The sequence below is a fragment of the Onychomys torridus genome, chromosome 18 (assembly GCF_903995425.1).
Source record: "Onychomys torridus chromosome 18, mOncTor1.1, whole genome shotgun sequence".
NCBI lineage: Eukaryota > Metazoa > Chordata > Mammalia > Rodentia > Cricetidae > Onychomys > Onychomys torridus.
In genome coordinates this window covers 42,374,063-42,394,733 of record NC_050460.1, presented here as the reverse complement: position 1 = coordinate 42,394,733, position 20,671 = coordinate 42,374,063, and positions in this window count along the sequence as shown.

Sequence of the window (20,671 nt, the reverse complement as noted above, 5' to 3'; positions counted from 1 at the left end):
TCTCTCCTTTACGTATGAAAAGCTGTCCAAAGACCTTATTGTTCCTTCAGGGGGCAGGGCTGCTCCCCATCAGGAGGAGATGAGCCGGGGGCTGCTGAAGAAGACCGCAAACTCAATGCTTATCCTTCCACTACGTTTGAAACCAAACAAGACCAAGGTGGCTCCGTCTGCAGTTCTGGCACTTGGGAAGCAGAGGCAGGAGGGTCAGTGCAAGGTCTAGGCTAGCCTGGGCTAGCCCATGTACAGAGAGACCCTGTTTAAAAAACAAAACAAAACGAAACAATCCTCTGAACCAGTATTTGTTTATTCGTTATTTATTTGTGTTTGTGCGCATGTGTATGTGTGTGTATAGTTGTGTGCAGCATGGCATCTGTGTGTAGATCAGAGGATAACTTACAGGAGTCAGTTTTTCCTTTTACCATATGGGATGGACCCTGATATCAAACACAGTTTGTCAAGCTTGGCAGTGTGTGCCTTTAACTACTGAGCCAGTTTGCTAGCCCTAGATATATTAGTTTTCAATTTTTCAATTTTTTTAATTTATTTTATTTTTATGTGTATGGGAATTTTGCCTGCATATATGTCTGTGCACCACAGGTGTGCCTGGTGCCCTTGGAGGCCAGTAGAGGGCATCAGATTTCCTAAGAGTGGAGTTACAGACAGTTGTGAGCTGCCATGTGGGTGTTGGGACCTGGGTTTGACACCCAGATCCTTTGGAAGAGCAGCCAGTGCTTTAAAGTGCTGAACCATCTCTTCAGCCCCCTGCCCACCGGATACATTTTAAAATCTCCCTCTGGCTCTCATACTGTCCTGTCCCCAGAGGCTTGTTAAACCCTGGCTTGCTGGGCCCACCCCAGTTGGTTCTGGCCCAGCAGGTCCATATTAGCACTGTGAGGACTAAGACACCTGGCTCTGGGGTCAGTTTTGAAACCCATTGCTTCCCCTTGTCCTCAGAGAGAGACCCTGTGAGTCCGAAATAGAGTTCATGGTTTGGGTTGCTTAGAAGTATCCAGAGAGAAAGATGTAGTGGGTACATGTTCATAACCCCAATACTTAGGAGGCAAAGGTAGGAGACTCACAAGGTCCAGGCCAGACTAGACTACCCAGGGAGAGTTGAATCGAAAACAAAAAACAGAGCGGGACGGTGGTGGCGCACGCCTGTAATCCCAGCACTCGGGAGGCAGAGCCAGGAGGATCTCTGTGAGTTCGAGGCCAGCCTGGGCTACCAAGTGAGTTCCAGGAAAGGCACAAAGCTACACAGAGAAACCCTGTCTCAGAAAAAAAAATGGGGGGCGGGAGGGGGACAACTAAAAAGAGTACCCAGAATGTTCACAGCTGCCATTACTGTTTCAGTTAGGGTTACTATTGCTATGATGAAACACCACAAACAAAAGCAACTTGGAAAGAAAGGGTTTATTTCACTCACAGCTCCATGTAACAGTTCCTCATCAAAAGCAGGAACTCAAGCAGGGCAGAAAGTTGAAAGCAGGATCTGATGCAGAGGCCATGGAGGAATGATGCTTACTGGCTTGCTCCCTCTGGCTTGCTCAGCCTGCTTTCTTATAGAACCCAGGACCACCAGCCCAGGGACAGCACCACCCCCCATGGGCCGGGCCTCCCTCATCAAGCACTCATTAAGAAAATGCCTACCGTAAGATCTGATGAAGGCATTGTCTTAATTGAGGTTCCCTTTCCTAAGATGCCTTTAGCTTGTGTCAAGTTGACATAAAACTACCCAGCCCATCTACCAAGGCCTGGGAAGGGTAAAACTAGACAACTAGACTGCTGTTTGCCCCAGCACTGAGCACAGATGTCTAGTTCTCAGACAAGTCCTCACTAAGCCGATTATTCTCCACCTCGGCCCAAACTCAGCCCCTTCCCTACATCAAGAGATACCTCTTTCTATGACTGTCCATCATCAGCTTTGAGGAGTTCTGCCATCCCTGTGTCCCGCTTTTCCAAGTCTTGACTAAAACTGGACCTGAGCGCTTGCTTGTTCCTGCTCTCAGCTCTCGGGACCATCATGTTCTGATGCTCTAAGTTTCTCTCTGGTGCCTCCCCTGGCCCTTGGGTTCTCAAAGAATAGGTTCCATATCAGATGACACACAAGTCCCCCAATTCTTGCCTTCCTTAGGACTGAGCACAAAGGAAGCCACTCTCATTGGTCCATGGAAAAGCCCGGGGTCTGAGAGTCCTCTGTGCAGCAGGCCAGCTCTGGGAGGGACTGGCCCCTAGCTCTGTATAAGCATAAATCCCCCTTGGTGCTCAAAGAGAGAGTGGCCCTGCTCCATCTGGGGCCTGGCAGCAGGGAGATGCAGGCCCCCATGGGAAAAGTGAAAAAAGAAAGAGCAGATGGTGGGAATAATGACCTCACCGTGGGGGAGGGGCACTCCAGTCACATGGGGGAAGGACAAGCTGGCCACATCCTACCCAGGGGACCCTTCAAGAGGGACAGCTGGCAAACACAATGGCCATGCATCAGTGCAGGAGGACAGTAACACAGACACACTGAGTTGTTTTTGTTTTGTTTTGTTTTTTAAGTTTATTTATTATGTATATATACAGTGTTCTATCTGCACGTTATCCCTGCAGGCCAGAAGGGAGCACCAGATCTCATTACAGATGGTTGTGAGCCACCATGTGGGTGCTGGGAATTGAACTCAGGACCTCTGGAAGATCAGCTGATGCTCTTAACCGTTGAGCCATCTCTCCAGCCCCCTTGTTTTTATTTTTATTTCTTTGACAGGGTCTCATTTAGCCCAGTCCAGACTTGTTTTGTAGCCATGGATGACCTTGAACTTGACTTTCTGATCCTCCTGCCTCTACTTCCCCAGAGTTGGGTTTATATCATGCCTGTTTTATGCAGTGCCAGGGACTGAACCTAGAGCTCCATGCTTGCTAGACCATACTCTATTTGCTGAGCTGCATCCTAAGCTCCTGGAACCCAGAATTTCAACATGAATTTTGGGGTCACACTACAATAACTGTCAATCCCTAACCCTCGATGAAGCTCCTGTGTAGCCAGTAATGTGAACTCAAATCATCTGATGAATGTTTCACTTTCCGCCCAAGGTGATGCGGTCTCTCTGGGATGGGAGATCCAGAGTGGTGGTCTTCAACCTTCCTAACACTAAGACCCTTCAAAACAGTTCTTCATGATGTGGTGACCCCCAGTCATAACATTATTTCATTGCTACTTCATCACTGTAATTTTGCTACTGTGATGAATTATAATGTTTTTGTAAGGAATCTGTTTTCCACTGATCTTAGTAACCCCTGTGAAAGGGACATTCCACCCCCAAAGGGATTGTGACCCACAGGTTGAGAACCACTAGTCTAGAGTTACCTAGAGCCATAACGGTAAGAAGGGCCTGGAAGTCCCGGCCAGCTCCTTCCTGTCAGAAACCAAATCCCAGACCGTTACTCCCAATATTCAATAAACCAGAATCCATTTCAAGTCTTCAAAGCAAATGTTGAAACCTTTGAGAAATCAAGATTCCTCTCTTCATCTACTTCCTCTTCCCTAACGGGGCTCACTGTTCGCTTTGGGACAGTCATTAGACAGGAGCTCATGGTCCCAACACAAGTCTGGTTTCTGTCTTCCAGCGTTGCTAGCCAGGTAGCAATGGGGAGCAGACACCATGCCAGATCTGGAAGGGGCAGCAGCTAGTATCATCTTCCTCCTGTCCCCGCTTAGAGAGCAAGCCCAAAAGAGACGTTTGTGTGTGCAGATGTATGTATGTTCCCTGCTCTTCCCTGCTCCCAGTGTCCATTGACTCATTTCCTTAAACATCTTTATCCAGTCTCTTCTCAGGGAGCAATCTCAGGAGACATGTTGGCTTGTGGCAGGGCTCCTTTGCCCCCCAGGGGGTGCAGTGGGGGGAGAAGACAACAATCAGAGAGGCTGGAGCCAGCATGTCACCTTCTGAGGAGGCCTCTTGCAGCCATTTCCAAGGCCCAGCTTCCCCATGTGTCCAGGCCCCACAGTGGGAAGGGGCGGAGCTCCTGGTCATGTTCGCCATGCATTCTTGCTTTGAGAGCCCCAGCGTTCCAGAAACAGTAACAATGGACAAACGAAGAGATGGGGAGGGGCAAGGCAGTGGTCACAGCGGAAAGCCTTGGGGAACATCCCTGTAGGCAGACTAGAAAGCCAGGGTTGGGAGAGGCTGAAGCCTGGTGGGCTCGACCCAGGGCCAGAAGCCAGCTGAGCCCATCCAGCTGCTGTTAGCATGTACCATGAAGTGGCATTATGAACAAGAGGTGTTCATTCCCCTCGGCTTTGGAGGTCGAAGGTCCAAGGTGAAGGTGCTGGCAGAGGTACTGGTCCTCACAAGGAGGGAGGGGACATACACGCACTCTGGGGGCTCTTTGGCATAAACCCCAATCCTGAGGACACTGTCCTTCTGCCCTCGTCCAAGTCTTCCCTCTTCACACCATTGTTATGGAGGTTACATGTCAACATGTGAATTTGGGGCCAGACATTGTTATCGGCAGAGCTCAGGAGATGAGCACCAGAAGGATGGGCAGTGGGCACAGGTGTAAGTCCGCCACTGGAACCGCAGTCAGGCGCCTCTGCGAGTGACTTCAGTCAGATCAGTCCCTTGGTCCCCAAACCAGAAACCAGATACCCACAGAAAGTCTAAACCGGAAACGTCTCAGGGGAAAGAACCCCCAAGGATGATATAATAAGCAAGAGAAAGAGAAAAAACAAAACACAAACCAACCTCCTGCTCACAACCTGCCTAGAAACCATCAGTCCAGACCAGAGGAAGATCTGATCCCTTCCCTGGGGGAGACGTAAACACCGCCTACCATCTGGACTCCTGAGGCCCTGGACAAACCTGAATGAAAAAAAAATGGAAGTGAGGACATGACGCTCCCTAAGAATGGTTGAGGAGGTTTGTTGAAGATATGAGGGAGAGCACAGACAGAGGCAGCTGGAAGGGTCCAGAGTGAACATGGCCATGGCGGCGGGGAAGGGGAGGCTGGGGGGGAGGGGAAGAGAAGAGAGAGGGAGCAAAGAGAGCATCTGCAAGCCCAGAGACCAAGAGACAGGTGTAGGCTGGGTTATATAGGAAAAGAGAAGCTGGAGGATGGGTCCAACCCATTCCCTGGGCTGGAGAGTTTAGGGTAGGGGCTGGAGTATGCCAGCCAGGAGAAGCCTGTAACAGGGAGTTGCTGAGAACCTGGCAGCCGGCATCTGCTTTGATACGTTAATAGACACCTCAGCGGTCAGGGTTTCCTTGACACCTAACAATACCAAGGTATCAATCACTCCATGGGAGTTCACTCTGGGGAACTGACGGTCTTATTCTGCTTACTTGTGGAGTAATGGGTAAAGTGCTCTGGACACAAGCATCGTGATCTTAAAACAGCCACCCTGGATGGTCTGCATCCAACCAGGATGACGATTCCCCATCGCTGTGTGAATGGAGTCTTCTCTCGCCTATGTGCCCCTAGCCCCTCCCCAGAACTTGAGGCCACCTGCAATTGGGGCCCACAAGCCCAGCTGTGGTGATGGTCTGTAAGTGCACACAGCTGAGCTGATGGGGAGGGGTGGTATTTTGGCTCAGGATAATCCCATACAATATCCCACTCCTTCCTCCAGCTCCTCTGTTCTTCCCATCCTCCCACCCCTTCCAAAAGGGTCCCTGAGCCTTGGAGGGGACGACATAGATGTCTAAATATTCTCTTCCAGCTCCAGTGAGGTGGTACCTTCTCATTGTCCCTCCAGATCCAGAACGTTGTTGGCAAGTCTCAGTGGTATCCCTCCTACTACAAAACACAAATGGAAGAGAAGAAAATGGAGAAGTGGGAAAAAAATACCCACTCGGACGCAGGCTGTAAACACAAACTCGGGGGAGCATCTTAGCCGGTACAGCATTTAACAAACCAGCAGCGGCTGCTTCCCCTCTGGAGCCCCTGGTTACAGGCTTCCGTCTAGGTCCCCAGCACCAGATGTGAGTCTCCCCCAGGCAGGGGGCCTAAGTCCAATCAGAAAATTGTTCTGTCTATGACCACTCACTCCACTACTGTATAAGGCGGTTCGTCTTGCCTGGCATTTCTATCTTGACGCAGGCGGGAACCACAGCAGGATAGGACTTCCGGCTGTAATCCTCCACCCCCAACCTTGGTAACACCTTCCAGCACTACAGGAGGCATGCTGCAGGGAAGGGACGCTTGCAGTTCCGTCCTAGCCTTATTTTTCAGCAATAGGGGCTTAGCATTCAGTTATGGAATGTAATCAACAGGAATAAAAATAGCCTTTTATTATCTTGAGAGCCTTCAGGGGCCTCCATAGCCATCAACTAAGGGAGGTAACTGATCCAGCACAGGGATTCCCAACTCACCACCTTCTGGGAGCACCTGTTTTTACCTTTTGTGGACTAATATTTACAGGCACAGGCTGTTGCAGATTTTCTCCACTCATCCTGGTGGGCGGCACCTAAGCCTTACCCAACTATGAAGCTCCCGTGAATGCCGCAGCTATACCTGGCCTTTGTGTCCTTTGTAAACTAATTCCCCATGCTTGTTCCTTTCAATTACACTCTCACGTCCCCCCAGTGGGTTCCCAGATCTTCAAAACCCTCAGGGGTTAGCATTATGTCACCTATATCACAAAACCTCCTTCCAGTGGACAGACAGGACACCCACACAATGTCCTGAACAGAGATCAGTGTCGGGGACAGTGGCGGCGACAGAGACACTAACTTGGCTTTCCACAGTCCTTAGTCATTCTCTCGGAGCCATTCAATTTCAATACCCTGGAGCTTTCTCCACCCCTATGAACGTTGTGGGGCTGGCTCAAGCTGCTCACCCTTATGTGGAGCCAAGAGGAGCCAAGAGGAAACTTGGCTCCACTCTCCCCTGCTGCCCAGGGTGGTTTCCTAATTAGAGAGCCCATGGTTTGGCACTGGTGCGTGTAGCAACAGCTGTTGCTCTTCCATCTACCACAGCTGGGTGATGGGGGAGGCCCTTGCCGAGCAAACCGTCCCCACTCCTAGTACACTCTCCTTTTTAAAAGAGACTTATTCATGGTGCTAGGAAGTGAACCCAGACCCCTGCACGTGTTAGGCAAGCACCCTACCACTCAGCTATATGCCCATCCCTAGCATAACTTTTGCAGGACAGGTATGTGTACTCTTGTACTCCGATTGGTCTGGGGTGTGTGATAATTGCCCACCCCTGGGACAGGCCTGATCATCTTCACCTGTATTATTTCATCATGGATGCCTTCTGTGAGCTGCTTGTTAGTCTAAAGATAAATTCTGTCTTGAAGTTCCCTTAGCCAAGCAAATAAGACTTTTTTTTTTTTTTTTAATTCAGCTCCACTTTAGTTTCTCAGAACATGGGCAGAATGCAAACAGAATCAGTGACCTCTAGCCCCATTCTCAAAAAGAGTCCTTGCTCACCTCTGAAACCTCATAAGTCAATTTATTACTGTCTGCATTTCTTTTGGCATTCTCCCACCAGAATGGCCCATTAAACTCTGCTAACAGGATGCTAGGGTTACTCTAGCCTGCAGCTCCAAACTCTTCCATATTCCACCAGCAAACCAGTTAGTTCCAAAGGCCTAAGAACCACACGGTCAGTTTTAGCACAGACAACCCGACTCCTGCATTTGTTGGATCAGTTACTTGTCTTATTGCTGTGAGAAAATACAGGGCAAAAGCGGTATAAGGAAGGAGTGGTTTGCTTGGCTCACGGTGGGAAGGTACTCCCCATTGAAGGTAGGAAGTCACAGTGCCGAAGGTGTGTCAGCAAGAGTAGGAGGCAGCTGGGCACACTGCACGCGGTTGATATTGAATAACCATCCACACAAGCCACACGTGCAGGAAACAGGCTACTAGTGTGTGCTGGGAGTTGACACTGTGTATGCTTTTCTGGGTAGGGGACACCAGCCATTTGTCGGCACCTCAAAGGGGTCTGTGATTCTTCAGATGTTCAGAACCATTTGGTGGCAGAGCCAGGTAGATAGGTTTGCATCCCATGGGATATTATTTATATCCACAGGACCTGGACCAAGGCCCTGAGCTTTCTGAGGCCATTTCTTGTCTGTATGATTTAACACTTCCCTGGTGTGGCAATTGGGAGGAGAGATGGAGTTGAGTCTAGTACTGTTGGTGGTTAGGTAGCAATCAGTTGAGTTCATTCTGCTATTACATCTGATGCCACACTGAAGTCTTTACACCACTGTATCATCTCTTTACCATCTGTACACCTCAGCTATGTCTTCATGAGCATCCTCAATAAGCCCACACAAAGCTTGGCAGGGGCTCTAGGGAATGCATGCTGGTATTGCAGTCAACAGGCCTGATAGGAGAAGGTCAGGCCTGCATGGACATGGCTGGACTTCTCTTTGGGCCCTGCCTATTGGCAATGCTGACTAGGGTGGTCCACAATGCCTGAACTACCATAACATGTGACAGACAGCAGCACCCTCTGAGGCAAGGGTTTCTAGAGGATTCCACACTGATGGGGGCACAGGACAGAAGAACTCACAGCATCTGAGTTCCATTGCACTCTTTATAGGGTCAAAGCAGAGCACCTGGGAAAGATTTCTCAGGAATCTTGGGGCCCAGGTGGCAGTTCACATGGGATCTCTGTCTCTGTGACTGTCTTGTCTCTTTTCCTGTTGCTGTAATAAAATTCTCAGACCAAAGCAATTTGGGGGAGAAAGTGCCTGTGACTCACAGGTCCAGGTTACAGTCACGTGTCCCTTTCCGTGGCTATAAGACACCCTGACAAAAAGGTAGCTTAGAGAAGAAAGTGTGGATCTGATTGACAATTCCAGGTTACAGCCCATCATTGTGGGGAAGTCAAGGCAGAAACCTGAAACTGCTAGTCATAAGACAGTCAATAGCAGAGAGAGAATGAATGTATGTGTGTCTTCTGCTCAGCTTGCCCTCTCTGCCCTTATGTAGAACCCACACCTAGGGAATGATGCCATCCACTTTTAGGCTGTGTCTTCCTGCACAGATTAACACAATCAAGGCAATTCCCCCATAGACATGAGGCATTAGTTAGCATTCTCCCGAGAAACAGAACTGATAGAATGAATGAATGAATATATATATGTGTGTGTGTGTGTGTGTGTGTGTGTGTGTGTGTGTGTGTGTGTGTGATTTATTAGAGTGACTTATAGGTTATAGTCCAACTATTCCAAAATGGCTGTCTCTCAACAGAAAATCCAAGAATCCAATAGTTCTCTGGTCCACAAGGCTGGATGTCTCAGCTGGCCTTTAGTATACATTAGAATCCCAAAGAAGTAGACTCTAACACCAGCGAAGGAGTGAACTTGTCAGTTAGCAGAGAGGGCAAGCAGGCAAAGAGCAAGGGCTTCCTTCTTCCATGTCCTTTCGTGGAGGCTGCCAGCAAAAGCTGTGGCCCACATTAAAGGTGGGTCTTCCCAACTCAAATAATCCAATCAAGAAAAATCTCTCACAGGTGTGCCCAGCTGTTTGGATTTTAGTTAGTTCCAGCTGTAGTCAGGTTGACACCAAGAATAGCCATTATACACGCTCGAAAGCCAACCTGATCGAAACAACCCCTCACTGAGACTCTCTTCTCAGGTGATCCTAGATCGTGTTGGCAATAAAACTAACAATCCTGGGCTAGAGAGGTGGCTCAGCGGTTAAGAGCACTGACTGCTCTTCCAGAGGACCCGGGTTGAATTCTCAGCACCCACATGACAGCTCACAACTGTCTATAACTCCAAGATCTGACACCCTCACACAGACATGCAAAAATAATAAAATTATTTTTAAAAAGAATAAAATAGTAGGAGCCAGGCTTGGTGGCACACTTCCAGAGTCCCAACTACTGGGGAGGTTAAACCAGAAGATTGTTTAGCCCAGGAGTTAGGGGATAGCCTGGGCAACAACTAAGATCTTTCTAAAGAAAGGTACGATGGATTATATGAAGGCATAATTGCTCTGGAGCCTTGATACACATGTCATACTAGTAAATAATTATATTCCTGGAGAGAGGGATGGTTTTTGGTTTTGTTTTTATTTTTATTTTTTCATACAATGTCTCATATAGCCCAGGCTGGCCTCCAGTTCACTATGTAGCCAAAGATGACCTTCAATTTCTCATCCTCCTGCCTCCTCCGCCTGAGTGCTAAAATTTCAGGCATTCACCACCACGCCCAATGTATACCGTGCTAGGAGTTAAACCCAGGGCTTCTTCTATGCTACACAAATACTCTGTCACTTGTACTACATTTGGTCTTCCAAAATAATATTCTTTTATTTTGAGCTGAGGACCAAACCCAGGGCCTTGTGCTTGCTAGGCAAGCGCTCTACCACTGAGCTAAATCCCCAACCCCAAAATAATATTCTTTCTTTAGGTAGGAATGTATGAGTTATAACTATATTATTTGGGTATTTTGTTACCAAGGACCAAAGAATATAATAAAACTATATGAGAGCCTTACAGCAAGACTCTGCAGCAAACAGACTGTGAACAATAAACATGGTAACTCTTTAAAGGTAAGCACACTGACATTAGACAGTATTCATAAAATAAAGGACAAATCAACATTGCAAAATAATGCGTATGTCAAAAGTCACTTACATAAAAACAGACTATCCACTTTCTACACGTATTAGTACATAGAGAAAGATCTGAAAAGACACATAGATTATTAGAGCCTCCGTAGGGAGGGGGCTTACAAGGGTGCTCAGAACATCTTCACTGAGCAGCCTGGAGCCCTAGCCCGAGGCTGAGCAAGCCTGTCCCGCTCTGATCCCAGAGCCGAGGCCAGGTTGAAATGTCGCCAGGGTGGCTTGTAAAACCAACTTCCTGGCCACAGTGGGTAAACCAAAGTAAACTGGTTACAGCCATTAGCTCCTCGCAGAACCCAGGCAGGAAGTGCTGCTTCTCACGCTCCCAGCCAGAGGGTAAACCTTCTAACCCTGGAGTTGAGCACTGAGAACCACAGAAGGTCAGCTGGACAAGGCCTGTCATTCCAGAACTCAGGAAGCAAGAGGACCGGGAGTTGCAGCTTCAGTTACAAAGCCAGTTCCAGGCCAGGGCTACATGAGTCCCTGTCTTTAAAAGTCAAAAAAAGCCAGGTGAGGTAGTGAAGCACACCTTTAATCCCAGCACTTGGGAGGCAGAGGCAGGAGGATCTCTGAGTTGGGGGCCAGCCTTGTCTATATAGTGAGTCCCAGGGCAGCCAGAGTTACATAGTGAGACCCTATCTCAAGGAATTAAAAAAAGCCTCAAAAAGCTGGGTGTGCTAATTACACATCTTTAATCCCAGGACTCAAAGGCAGGCAGAAGTCTGAGGCTAGCCTGGTCTACACAGTAAGTTCCAGGACAGCCAGAAAAAAAAAAAAAAAAATCCAAAACAAGAGTAAGGTAGGATGTGGCTAGGTTGGTAGAATGCTGGCCTACCACACATGAGACCTAGGGCTCAGTCACCAGTACTGAATAAACCAGGTGTGATGGCACATGTCTAAAATCCCAGCACTACATAGTGAGTTCAAAGCTAGCCTGGGCTACACCAGACTTTATCTCAAACAAAAAAACAAACAAACAAAAAGTCATGGAGGCTTTGAGGTTTGACCCTTCTTGCAAGCTAGGAAATTTTCCTGAGGTAGTTTCCTGGCTACTGTCTGGACACAGGACTCCTGGGTCAGAGGCCAAAGACGTTAGTTCTGGAGTATGGCAGGCATGAGTTCAAGCTCTCCTTTGTACCCGGAAGGTTTCTCTGGTCCTGGCCGGCCCTGTGGTCCGGGGGATCCCTCCCACCCAAATAAATACACAGAGGCTTATATTACTTACAAGCTGTATGGCCTAATGGCTCAGGCTTCACGCTAGCTAGCTCTTACAACTTAACTCAGCCCATTTCTATTAATCTATACATTGCCACGTGGCTTCATGGCTTACCGGTACTTTCACATCTTGCTTCTCCTGGTGGCGGATCTGAACATCTGCTTCACTCTCCTTTCTCTTTTCCCAGCTTGAAGGTACCGCCTATCCTTATTCTGCCTCACCATTGGCCAAACTTTTTTATTTATCAACCAATCAGGGCAACGCATATTCACAGTATGAAGAAAGACATCTCACAGCACCCCTTAGCTCACTGAGACCCTTGTGTCATGGGCAGATTAGGAGATAGACAGTTTGTCCATGTTCAAGCCCAGGGTCACTGTTCTCAAATGACCTCCACTTTTCTGGGTGGTTCCTACAAACCTGCTCCACTTGAATTCTAGAAAGAGACACTGTCTTCATTATCCTACAAAGTCAGTGGGCAGTGGGGTCTGCACCCTTCCCTGGAGGAAGATATTCTCTGTGTTCCCAGGCCACATGCTATACAGATATCCCAGAAGGCAATCCTGGATGCTGTCGTAAACAACAGAAGTGCCCACCCTTGGAAGAATCTCCCAGGTCAGGCTGGGCACGGGGACTGGAGAGATAGCTCAGTGGTTCGGAGCACTTGTTGCTTTGCAGAGGACCTGGGTTCCATTCCCGGCATTCATGTGTGGCTCCCAACCATCTGTAACTCCAGGTCCAAGGTATCCAAGAACGGCCCTCTTCTTACCTCCTTGGGCATCAAGCATAGATATGGTACACGTACGTACGTACGTGTGTAAAACACTCACACATAAGATAAATACATCTTAAAATGTTTTTTAAAAATAAGTATGATGGTGCACACTTCTAATCCCAGTGCTAAGGAGGTGAGCACAGGCCAATGCTCAGGGCTCAATGGCCAGCCAGTCTAGCCTACTTAGCAAGCCAATGAGAGACCCCATCTCAAAAAATAAAGAAGTGCATAGCTCCTGAACAATGACACTTAAGGTTCTTCTCCTTCCTCCATATGTATGCAGACATACGTCACACCACACCACACACACACACACACACACACACACACACACACACACACACACACACACTTCCAGATCACCCACTGGGGAAGTGAGGAGCTGAGAAACTGAGTCACCTCCCATGGGTCACTCAGAACACAACAGACTCAACGCCCTCCTGCCACCACAGACGGCTAGTTACTCTAGTCCAGGATCAAAAAAACCTCCAGCTTTTGCTTCAGAAGGAAGCCAAGTGCATGCACATTGGAGGCCTTCAGGAGAAAAGAGCCCTAATCTTGCCTCTCTATGTGCTGCGACCCCACTGTGTGCTAGCGCCTGGCCCAGGCACACCGACATCTGAGAACAAAAATTCCTCCTGGGTGCCTTGTAGGGTGTCACCAAAGAGCAGGGACTGAGCGCTCAGCTTTTGGAGATGGATAAATGATCTTTTTTCTTCTTCAGAAGGAAAAAAGACATCATGCTGGCCTGTATTTATTTAAATATGAAACTTATTTATGGAGCAAAAAGAGCTAGTATTGGTGCTCCCAGCAGGAAGCAGGTGGGCTTGTTTTTGATTCCTTTAGCCTTGTCCTCCAGAGACCTGACCCGAGTGGTCAGACTTAGTCTTCATGGCACTCAGGTGACCTCATCCACCATCTAGTCTCTGGCGCCCCCTCCTCCTCCATACCGGAAGAGTAGGGAGCAAGAGGCAGTGTTCCTCTGTCATCCCATTGACAAGATACATGCACATACACACACACACACACACACACACACACACACACACACACACACACGCGCGCGCGCGCGCCTGCTTCACACCTCTCTCATAGAGAAGAAGAAGTAGGTACAGCCTGTATGCCCATCCGTAGTGACAGATGCAGAGGAAGCAGGTTTGAGGTTGGTCCATTTGTCAAGCATGTCTCTGTCACATCGATGCCATTGAAAGTCTGTCCCTGTCATATCAACCCCCCACCTCTACTCTGTGCTAGCCATGGAGGAAGACGTTTCCCTTCCTGCCTTAGGTTCATATGCTTGGAGACTGGGCAGGGCTGAGACTGGGGTCCTGCCCTGCAGACATCCAGACCTGCCCCACCCAGGAAATGTCCTGAACATCATCCCTTTCACCCCAGTGATAGATGGCTTCATCTCCATTTTGTAGCTAGGGAAATGGTCTGTGAAACTCCCTGTGGCCAGTGGAGGTCAGAGATGAGTCTGGAATTCAGGGCTTCAGCTCCCCAGGCTTGGTTTGTCCCTATATTATGAAGCTTCTGAAGCAGGATGCCAGGTGGGCAGCCTGCACCCCAAAGCTATCTCTGATATCTCACAAGTCAGGACACAACCTCTGTCCAGTCCTTTCCCTTCCCACAGCATGAGACAATTCAAGTTCCTTGCCACCAGTAAAGACAAGGGAACTCTAAGTTCCCTTCCATTGGAGCTGTGGAGTCTGGAAAAATCCAGAAAGGGTCAAACACATGCCTGGAGTCATCCAGCGTGTCAACTAGGACTGGAACAAAGCCTTGGAGCCTGGGCTTTGGCACCTGCCCCTCTGTGGCCCAGGCCTCAAAGGGACACGATGGTGGGCGGGCTGGACCCCTCTGTCAGGGAAAGACAAGCCGGTCTTCTCCCATGAGCAAGACTGACCATTCCCGGGAAGATTTCATAAGCTCCCAGGACAGACGTCTTATAGTGTAAGACGTTTGGCCAAACCCAACTGCCCACACTTCCCTGTGGGAGGTAATGATGGACAGTGGTGGGGTGGACACCTGCCACAGGTGTACACAAGGGCCCTTGGAGAGGGATGGAGATGTCTGTGATGCCTCTACCAGGATTCCCCGCTACTCACCCACCCCCTCACTCAGATCAAAGTCAAGACCTTCTGTGGAAGGAGTCTCTGACCTGCCCATGTGGAACACCCTCTCCCCAAACCAGCTCCCCCACCAGGCTCTGGTCATGCCTGGTAACTGTGCCAAAGAGAACAGACAGGAGCGAGGTCTCTCTTTGGAAGGGCGGGGTCATAGTGATCAGTTTATAAAGCCTGCTGCAGGACTGGGGCACCAGGGACCCACAGGCAGGCAATTTGATGTCCCCTGCACTGTCCCCTACACTGCAGGGCTATGTGTCCCTCTCCTGTGTAATGACAGAACTCTTCTGTGCCCACTCAACCTTCCCCACCCCCCCAGCCATTCCAGCTAAAGAAAGGCCAACAAGCCAAAACGGTGGCATAGGCCTGTGAGCCCAGCACTGGGGGTGGGAAGAAGAGGGCCAGGGACTCAGGGCTAGCTAGCCTCAGCTACACAGTGAGTTCAACACCAGCCTGGGCTACAGGAGACTCTCTCTCAAAACAACAACACGTTAATGCAGTTCCAAACATTCCCCATTGAGAAACACTGCTGAGGCCTGTGCCTTCAACCCACAAGAGCAGGAGCCTGGCTGTGTGCGTGTGTCTGAGTCTAAGGGCCCACGGGCCCGGGGAAGGGCCTGGGACTGTTCACGAGGGATAAAGGGAAATGATACAAGCCGTGAGAGAGGGAAGGGGCCCTCTGCCCTTTCTCCAAGCCTGCAGCATGCGCCAGGGCATGAGCATATGTTGCTCATCCAATGACCAAAGTTGGTAAAGGTTTAGGGAAACCTCTTGAAAGAAAAATGGTACAAAAGAACAAAAGATGAGGTGAGGGGCAGAGAGGAAAGAGAAGAAGGAATGGAAGAGGAAGAAAGGGAGCCACAGGAGAGGCTCTGGACGCCACCTCCAGCTCAGCAGTCAGCACCCCAGGCCCTGCAGAGGACCATAGCTGGAATGCACAAGACGGCACCTGCCAGCTCTTCCTCCGCCATATTGAGCTGGCAACCCTGCCAGTCCAGCAGCTGTCCTCACTGATCATAAAGGCTCCTTTCTCTGGGGGCTGTTTGTGTTGGGCCCCGTCCACCACCACGGCAGTCTGCGGCCTTTGCTGACAAACACAGGGGAGTGTAGGGCTGCTTCCTGTGGCTGAAGGGCTTGCTTTGTGGGCCCGAAGATTGGCGGCCAGAGCTCTGGCCCTGGAAGCCAGATACTTCCAGTCTCCTGCTCTTCCAGGAGGTAAAACAGGACCCCAGAGCCACCTGAGTCAGAGGCCACACTGCCCCCTCTAGCATGAATCTTAGAGGGTCTTATTAATAAAAAGAAACCCTGAGCCAGTTATTGGGGTGAATGCTGGAAGATCGGAGAAGCAGAACAGGCCACAGCTACTTCACCTCGCCAGTTCCTCAGCTGATCCTGTTTTCTCAGACTGGAAGCCTCTGAGTCCTCATCCAGAATGAATCTCAGCTGAACGCTGCTCCAAAGCCTGAAAGCTTAACCAGTTAAATGCTTCTAGTTTCTGGTTCTCACACCTTATATGCCTTTCTGCTTTCTGCCATCACTCCCTGGGATTAAAGGCGTGAGTCACCGTGCTTGGCTGTATCCTTGAACAGATGGATTTCTGCCTCTGGAATGCTAGGATTAAAGGTGTGTGCTACCACTGCCTATCCTCTATGTTTAATATTGTGGCTGTTCCGTTCTCTGACCCCAGATAAGTTTATTAGCGTGCACAATATTTTGGGGAACACAATACCACCACAGCCCCCACCCTCCTCAGCCCCATTCCAGAAGGGAACACATAGCCCCTGCTTCTCCTCTGCTCTCAGGCCAGCAGCTGGCACCAAAGATGCCATGGACACCATGCTGCCCGAAAGTGTGGCCAGCCTCTCTTCCCAAAGGCTTTGATGGGTCAGGCAATGTCCAATGCCACACACCTAGGGCACTTTCAAGAATAACGTTCTCATTTTTAATTACTGCATGTATATAAACATACTCTGCCTCATTCAGAGAGCACCTCTTGGGGTGTGGCCCCGTGGCTTCTTCACGTGGTCTCTAGGCTTCCTCACAGCATGGCAGACTCAAGATCTCAGGTCTGTGCAGAGCACAGGAAGTGTGGGGCTTCCAGGACAAAGTCTCCAGATGGGCAGGTTAGTTCTGAAGTCAAATGGACATCCTCCATGCAACTTCTGTTACTTCTTGTGTTTACGAACAAGACACAACCCCACGGGGTCAGAGGACAGCATTAAGCCTTCTCTGGGCAAGGTCACTCAACAGAGTGTCTCCTGGGAAACGAGACAACTGTCTTTGGGCAACTAATCTTCCACACAGAGCCATCACCAATACTGAAGGCAGATAAGGACATTCTAAGGTCGGCGAATGCCTTGTGACCTTTGACCTTTGACCTTTGACTTTTGCTAATAGCACCCTTGGACCTTTATCAACACAAACTTCAGGCCCCGTGGGCCTCAGTAAACCTGTAAGTGCTGACTTATGATGCACAGGGACACTCAACGTGGAGCAAGAGATGTGTTTTGTCAGTGGCCATCTTTGCAGAGCTAGTTTGGGTTACTGTTATTGTTGTTGTTGTTGTTGTTATTATTATTATTATTATTATTATTATTATTCCTATTAAATCCTGGGGTTTGGTTTTATTTGGTGCTGGGATTGAACCCAGGGCTTTACCATCACACACACACACAAAGCTATAACTGCAGACTAAGGGCCATCATTTGAATACACTATTGAATTTTACCCATATTCTGATTTTTTTTCATTTTTGCTTGTTTGAGACACAGTCTCCTCAAACTCAGTATGCAGCTGAGGAAGGGCCTTGAGCTCCGGATTCTCCTGCCCTTGCCTCCTGATTGCTGGGATTACAGACATGCACTTCCACACCAGGAATATATATATATATATATTATTACAACCACTTAATACAACCCACTACGGCCATATAAATTACTTGTATGTATGTCTTCAGGGCTGACCCTTTTGGCACTAGACAACCAGATGGAGTGCTCTTCCCTGGGGAGGACCACCTCTCCTGCTCCCAGCATTCCTCAGTTGCAGAGTGGAGGTCTGTGGGCTTTTCCCATCCAGTCCGGCGTGTCCGCTGGCGTCATCCTTGTGCAGCTCATGTTTGGTAAGACGTTACAGTTGTGGCTTCTGATGTTCCTAGAAGACACAACTTCATGGCAAACTCCCGATCCCCTGGCTCTTACAGCCTTTCTGCTTCCTCTTCCGCAGCTTTGCCTTTAATCTGGTTCCTGCCTACCCCTCCTCACCTCCAGCTTGGAACTTGAAAAACCTCTTGCTAGCATGCAGTCCTGGGTGGCCACCCTCTTTGGTTGCCAGAGCCTTGTTTAACACGATGTTTGGGCGCCCTCTGGTGGCTTTGGGCAGGAATACTCTGGCCATGGCCCAGGTCTCCCTCTCTAGTCCCCCATCTGGCTGGACTCCTCTGTAGCCACTGTGTTCAGCTCCCTCTGCACAGGACCCTGCACAGTGTCTTCCCATAAAACCTCACGCCTTCCCAGAACCCAAGGTGTGGACTTATTCATAAATGGGGCTTTGTAGGTGTAATTAGTTGGTTAAGAATCCCAGAAAGTCACCCTGGATCTTGGGCGGGCTTAACTCCACGGCCTGGTGCCCTCTTAGGACTTCGAAACACACAGAGAAGAATGCAGTGTGAAACAGCAAACGGTTGGAGCAATGAATTTACACGCCGAAGATATGGCCAGCGGCGGATGCCAGGAGAAAGGCGCCACTGGACTCTCCCTTGGATCCTCCCAAAGGGGTCTGAACCTTCATCCCAGACCTCTGACCTCCAGAACCCAGCAGAACACACTGCTGTGACTTGACTCCACCCTCTTTGTGGTCTTTGGTTACTGCAGCCTTAGGAGCGAGTGTATAATCCCGAGAGGTCCTATCCTTCCTACAGCATCCCCCAAACGGACCATTGATCTGAGGTCCCCAGGGTGGAGTGCTCACTACTTCCCATCTGGATGACAGTCTCCTTGCTGGAGGGTTCTTTTCTCTGAGCCGATTGGGGGTACTGCCGGTGTCAGGGCCTGCCATCCCTGCTGGGTGGGGATCCAGAAGAGATTCATAGAGGAGGCAGCACCTGAACTGGACCTTAAAGGATGGAGATGGTGAAAAACAGCAGAACAGGTGGATGCCCAGCATGGTCCTGAGGAGAGGGGCAGTGAAGACCATGAAGTGGGGAGGTATGGGCCGTGGAACCTTCTATTTCTGTGCAACTAAATGTTGAGCAACAAGCTTGAAACAGAGGAGTGAGGTTGGATGGGATCAAGAGGTTAGCTTTAAGATGTGAGGCCCCTAGGGGCTGGAGAGATGGCTCAGTGGTTAAGAGCACTGACTGATCTTCCAGAGGTCCTGAGTTCAATTCCCAGCAACCACGTCGTAGCTCATAACCACCTATAATGGTATCTGATTCCTTCTTCTGGTATGACCTAAATAATAATAATAATAATAATAATAATAATAATAATAATAAAATTTTTAAAAATTAAAAGAAAAAGATGTGAAAGGTCCAATCTTTAAAATTCCTAAGCTTCAACCAGAGTAAGTGTGGCATTACCCCACTCCTGGGGAAGTTCTTCCAACTCAGCTACTCTACTCTCCTCTTGGACCAAGGGGTTTTCAGTTCTGAATTTTTCCAGGAGGAATCCTTGGGCCCCTTCCTCAGGTCACAGACCTATGACTAGGCTGCACAGAGGAGCCTGGGGCAGGAAGGTAGTAGGTTCAAGCACATCTTGGGCTACCTAGTGAGCTGCTGTCTCAAAAGAGTTTGGGTACAGTCAGCATGGACCGTCTTTGGAGCTCTGATCTCCCAGCTGCCATCCTCAAGGCCTCAGGTTCCTAGATCTGACCCTTTGGATCTCAGAGCTGTCCCATAGCCTCCCTTCTGTGAGAGTCACTGTTACCAACCCCATCCAGGTCAATCTGACCAGAGTTTCTGTCACTTACAACCAGTAGATCCTGGCTGGTGATGCTTCCAAACCCAGTCCCCATGACCAAAAAGCCATTGAAGCAAAGGAGGATGGAGCCTTCTAGCTCACAGCTGAGCCTTCGCACTTTCTGAGGAGCATGTGAGCCCCTGGTGCTGGAAGGGTGATGCTGGAGAAGTCAATTCAGTCAGGAGAGGGCATGACCCAAATCTCAGAGGCGTCTCTGCCCGACACTTTCTACCTCAGAGATCCATGTCTTTGACCGAAGGCTCCTGTAGAAGTACAGACTCAGAGAGAAACTCAAGAAGCTGAAATAAGCCAATTTACCAAAATATCAATATGACTCACTTAGACAAATACCTAAAACAAATCTCCAAGATGAGTTTGTTTTCACCAAATCAGTTTTCAGAAACTCATAATGTGTTGAAAGTTGTATTTCAAAGAGAAAGCAGTAGGAAGCAAGGGAGCAAGCATGGCACCCTCAGTTAGTCCCAGAATAGGAGGGGTTGGTTTGTTTGTTTGTTTTGTTTTGTTTTTCAAGACACGGTTTCTCTGTGAAACAGTCCTGGCTGTCCTGGAACTCACTCTGTAGCCCAGGCTGGCCTCGAACTCCCAGAGATCCGCCTGCCTCTGCCTCCCGAGTGCTGGGATTACAAGCGTGTGCCACCACCACCCGGCTCCAGAACAGGAGTTTGAGACAAGGGTGAGGGAGCAGACGTGGAATCCTCCAACAGTCCTCAAACAGGAGAGGGAGGCAGGAAGACCACAAGTTTGAGCCTGGCCTGGGCTACATGGTGAGATACTGTTTTAAAAAAAAAGAGGGGGATGGCTTTGGAAAGAATTTGCAGGAAGATCCTACAGGCCGGGCAGTGGTGGCGCACGCCCGTAATCCCAGCACTCGGGAGGCAGAGGCAGCCGGATCTCTGTGAGTTCGAGGCCAGCCTGGTCTACCAAGGGAGTTCCAGGAAAAAGGCGCAAAGCTACACAGAGAAACCCTGGGGGTGGGGGGGTAGCTCAGTTAGAAGTGCTTGGTTGGTGTG